Here is a 5654-nt window from a genome sequence, read left to right as displayed (position 1 = left end):
ATTCTGCTGCTACATCTGCAGAAAGTGAAACAGCTGACGCAGTGATGCATCTTACCTTGAAGTACATTCTCGGACGTAAGAGCGGCAAGATAAAGACACACAACAACATAATTTTTTGCTATACGTACGAGCTCTGCAGCTTTTCTAGGTCCACATTAATCACTTCCAGCGATGTGAACGCATTCATTGTCCAAGCGTGCTCAAATGTACCTGTTATGCTATCACAATATTACGCTTTTTGTACCCATTACCTTCCATTTGCGTTCAACGAAAGTTTCCTAGCAAGCCAGGACACAGACACAACACAGCAATACTCGCCTCAAGTCTCGGCCAAATTCCCATGTGAATCACTTGCAGAGCACAGGAAGTCCCTCGATTCTGGCGATTGATATGCACATGACTGTCTTACCTAGCGCTCCGTATCCAGGACAGGCATCCCACCAATCCGCCACTGCCGGCACTAACACGCCTCCGATACCCGCCAGGGACCGCAAGACGTCCCCGTACCCTCCTCTGACGATGACGCCGGCCGCTAGCGGCTACAGCACCACGCCGCCGCCCTACCGTGAACAGTGACGTCAGCGGCGGCTCGCCGATGACGTACACAGCACGCCGCGGGCGGGTCGAGTCGCGAGATGGTGGAGAAGCGGGGTCCAGCAGAGCGAGCCGCTGGCGGTGGTGCTACAGACGCCGCTGGTACTGGTCAGGGCTGACGTTGGTGCTCCAGACGCCGCTGTACTGGTCAGTGGACCGGTCAGCGATATCCAAGCGGTGGATTCGCCGCTTTTTTTGCCCCGCGCTCTTGCTTGCTGTTGGAAGTTGCTTGAAGTTGGAAGTTGAAGGAAGCTGGATGCTGGTTGTCTCGCGGGGCCCCAGCAACGCAAGCTGGAGCTATACCGTAAGGCCTGTTGTACAAGGTGTCCCTCTTTGGTTCCGGCCGTACTGTTTAATAAATTGCATACCGTGGTGGATCCGGGACACGGTCTGGATCCGAATGTGGATCCGGTCTGGCCCCACCCTATTATCCCATACCGGGTGTCCACCTTCGGAGAAGTGAGCATACTGCAACAAAACTTTTCATGCAGGAAAGCGAAACACACCACCAAAAGCAGTGGGCAAGTAGAACAGTGCCATTGTGTCGGTGTCTTCGTGCCTGATGACATGTATCAGAATTTGCATGTTTCTCCTCGCAGTAAGCCGTCCAGACGTCTCTCCGCGACCCAGGTCTCTCCCGGGGCACTACATGGCTGACGCCAAACAGCTGTCGCAGACGCTGGTGCGCAGGCGCGCTGACCCTAGCCCCGCCCAGCCCAGCTCGCATAGCGCTACGGTAGCCCTCAACTACCCGGCCGGCAGCCGAGCGGCCAATCAGCTCGCGGCGGGTGCTCAACCCTGAGCGCCCATTGGTCGGCCGCCCAACGTTCGCCCGTCAGTCGGTGACCAATAGTTTGGGAGATGGAACCGAAGTGGGCGTGGCCACCATGAGCTTCTGCAGCGAGTCGCCGTCGGATCGGATATGCCGCAGATTGACCACGTAAAGGGTAAGAAATCATTTGAAGTGTTGTGCTCGTTATCACTCGACTAAGATAACGAAAGACTGTTACACATGTAATGACCTTAAAGTGTTAAAGGGAGTGTCCCGCCTTTGGGGCATGTTCTTAAAGCATACTCTAGTGAAGCCTCGAAACCATTTATGTCCTAGAATAGCACTGGGTAGTGCCACTGCAGCGCTGTCCAGCCGTAATGAGTGTATTAATTTTGATAATTATCGAGTTTCAAAGTACGCTGTTAACGTTTTGCAACATCAATACGCTTTTTCACTGCCAGTCGCAACCACCGTCGTTGTGACATCCTCGTGCGCAACCTCTACTCGTGCGAACTGAAAGAACGTGTTTGATTGGCCCAGCGGGCGTCAAGGGCCTGTCCGAGAAGCGCACTGGTTTACAATCGGGTGTCAGCTGCGTCACTATGAAACGGATGTGATGCCTCTCATTCTCACAGCCAAAGTGACGCCCTCGAAAGAGCCCACTGTAGCATATGGACACAGGCGCGTTAAGTGAAGTAAGTTGCGGGATGAAAGGCTTCCATGTTCGCCCATCATTTGCTAAAACAGGAGTGTTTCACAGTTTTCGTAGCAATATTACCAACCATTTGCGACACATAAATGCGTTGCCAAACATACGGAACACACCGTTTGGAAGAAACGAGGCAAATGACATGTAATTCTGCCATATTGGTGGCAATAATTAAACGAAAAATTCGCCTGCATAGGTGGTTAACTTGAAATACTACACATTCTTTCTATTCAAAGGATTTTCGAGTAACTGCACAGTAATGATGAAGTCGCATGCGACTCATCTAACAATAAGTGAAAAGTACAAAAAGTCGGGCTCCGCTCCGGGCTCGGGCTCTAAAAGGCACTGTTTCGAAGCTGCTCCATACTTAAGGCTTTTGCCCACTTACCTACCATTCTTGCAGAGAAACTAACGAGCTGGGGTTTTTGAATAGTAGATGTGGGTTATCGCACCCTTAACATGGCAGATATTTGCTGCATTACTCTGCCTAGGATAAATGGCACGAACAGGAAACAAAGCATGGTACCTTGAATCAGTATTGGCCAGATTAAGTGGGACTAAAAAGGTATCGACTTCAAACGCAACAAAGGAGCCATAACAATATTCACCCAAAATAGCAGCATGTGTTGTTTCCATAGATGTATAATAACTGCACTCTTATCCCTCCCCTCCATGAGCAGAGGCCTTTATCCCTGGGACGAGACCATTTGCCATTGTCAAAACACAAACAGCGAGTCCGTGTCTCAGTTTGTTAAACCTTAACAAATTAATCCAAAGCATCGGGAAAAGTGAACAGACGGATAATATTCGAAAGGACTGATGACCGTGTGATGGCTGATGGCTAGAGGGCGAGAATGGCCAAGGCCTCACGGGTGGCGGATGTGTTGGTGAAGGTAAGTCGTTCCGGTGAACGTTTTATCCCGTGATATGTCGCGCCTGTGGCGTCATCACTTTGTGATTTGCTGTACTTTTGGAGCTCGCTATCGGACATGATGATGATGGAAAATCTATCTGTGGCCCATATCCATCCGCAAGCGAAAAAACGGCAAAGATTCGACCTTCGCTATCGGACATGATGATGATGGAAAATCTATCTGTAGCCCATATTAATCCGCGAGCGAAAAACCAGTAAATATTCGACCTCGCAGGCCTCAGAGGCAGCATGGAACACGTGTACAGAAACGTTTTGCATTATTTGTAGGCAGGCTCTGGTCCAGGAGACGTCTGTTTCGACATGAAGCGAGGCTTGCGCGTATAGGTGCTCAGATATGTCACAGGCGAAAGGGAGTTAAGTTGATTTGCCGTGTTCCTCAGTTTCAGGCTGCGACCAGGGCGGTTGGCGCCGTCTCCGCCGCGGGCTCCAGATGACACGCCTTACCCGGATTCGCTAAACCCCCAAGGTCACCCACCGCCATCTACCGCCCACCTGCGAACCAACAGTTCGGACGCCCGCGGAGAGGAGTTCTTGGACTCGCTGGAGCCCAATCGGTTCTTGCGCACTTGGTCCGTAAATCGATGACCGTGAGTGGGAGAAGAAATTTGCTACGTGTGCAAGAACGACTGTGTAATTTCGTATGCCGCGCGCGCTCCGACTAGGACACCCCATGAGCTCGTGGAGTTGGGCGGACCATGACGATGCGTCGAAGGCAGTTCAGTGCCCCATGCGTGTCGTTCGATCAATGAGGATGCACTGATCTTGCAGCCAGCGAAGTTCAAACGCGGCGCACACCAACAGTGACGGGACAGCGAAAGATCGACAGTGTATACCTGGATGGGTATGGGATGGGATGGGATGCCGTGCGGTATATGTACAGTTGCGTTGTTTCTTTCCCGGTGCGACCGTTTATGCTTTTCCAGGTTTCGCGGTTTATATCAAAGGAGTACAGTTTACCATAATCATATTGTTATCGTCGTCTTTCGGGAGAGTATCACCCCGTGATCCAGTGGCTTTTTTATGATACTCTTAACCGTCATTATCCTATAAGTTGGTGATACACACCTGAGTTTGTTGCGTGCAGAATGCGTTCGCATTTTACAGCATTCTTTTTGTGATTTTAGCAAATAGCTTTATTAAGGTTATGCTTCTTACCCATACATCATCATGCCGCTGTAATCGCTGTCAATTAACGTCATGTAAATGCTCGAATTAATGCAATCGATGTATATCTACTTAAACGAATAGTGTCGCACAGGACCCGTGGTTTCCTCCGGAATGATGATGTACATACAATAAAACTAACTACAAGGAATCGTTGAAACAAATTGACGCTGCCGTTTATTTTCCGTGATTTGAAGCGGGCTTAACTTAGAGGACCTTAACGGACTTAACTCACCCTAAGATACCTGAAATCGTCTATTAGTGTCACAGCATCACGACATCCGCAGTCTGCGCCATCCAATGCTGCGATGTGTGACACATGTGGTCTTCGCAGACTTGACATAGGCAGCTTCTTTTCGTTCCGCCGCTCGAGCGGGAGCCGGATTCCTGCAGACGTGTGCGGCTCGTGAGGCGGTGCTACTGGAAGTCGCTGGCTGCATAGGTCTCCCCGCACGTATCTGCGACCACAATATCTCGTCGTATAAAAATGTTTTTGAAATTAAACAAGGCATGTGCTGTTGCGTGTAACGAGCGGACAGAACATGCTATGTCTCTAGCCCAGCCCAGATAATGCAGGTGGCCATGTCACTCTATCCGCGTACCCGAATACAGGGGCAATGTGCTGTAGAACAGCTGATGCGACCTCAGCTAAGAGTGTCAACATCTCAGCTCCCTCAGCTCCAGCGCATCTCAGCTCCCCAACCATGTGTGGTGAAGGTTCGCATATGCGTCATGAACAAATCTTAACTTTTCCTCCAAATTCGCTGACGCAACTCATGAAATGACGGCCTCGTCTGCCTTTCAAAGCCATCTGGTCAAACGTATTCATCAAGTTATCAGTTTTAACATTGCATTTTGCTCCACATTGTTCGTACCTAGCCGCAATGATCCACAACAGTCGGCTGCAACATGAGCCAGCATACCAGAAATCGAACACAATCTCATAGATCAAATTCAAATTTGTCGTAGGTCCATATCATTCCCAGGTCTGATCCGGAGCTTGGTGGTCTCTGGGTCATCTCCATATCATCTCACAGCCTTCATAAACCCGCTGAAATTCATACCAGATTCGAGATTACCTTCAGAATGTCTTCAGGTCATCCTGAAGCCACGTTCAAGCCCGATGACATCAGAAATAAATGCAAAGCCCCGCGCAGCAAATCTAACTCCATGTATTTGTTATTCATTTACATATTTATTGATGCTATTTTATTCTATTTGTTATTTATTATATATTTTTTACTATTCATTGCTAGCGTTTGCCATGCATTTGTATATTTATTTTATATCATGTCTGAACAACGTGTATTTCTGCGCAGCCTAGTTTTGTTGTTTGGCAGCACCGCTGCGGCCATATCCGAGCAGATCTTATTCGGTTCCTGATTATTCACCCGTGCCGCATCGGCTTGCGGGGTGGGGCTAGGGTGTGGTGGGGTTGGGATGTGGAACAACAAGTGCCGTGATTTTTCCGGTTGCTTGCC

Source organism: Pollicipes pollicipes, unplaced genomic scaffold, assembly GCF_011947565.3.
Source record: "Pollicipes pollicipes isolate AB1234 unplaced genomic scaffold, Ppol_2.1 Scaffold_6052;HRSCAF=7182_pilon_pilon_pilon, whole genome shotgun sequence".
Taxonomy (NCBI): Eukaryota; Metazoa; Arthropoda; class Thecostraca; order Pollicipedomorpha; family Pollicipedidae; genus Pollicipes; species Pollicipes pollicipes.
This window is presented reverse-complemented; position numbering follows the sequence as displayed.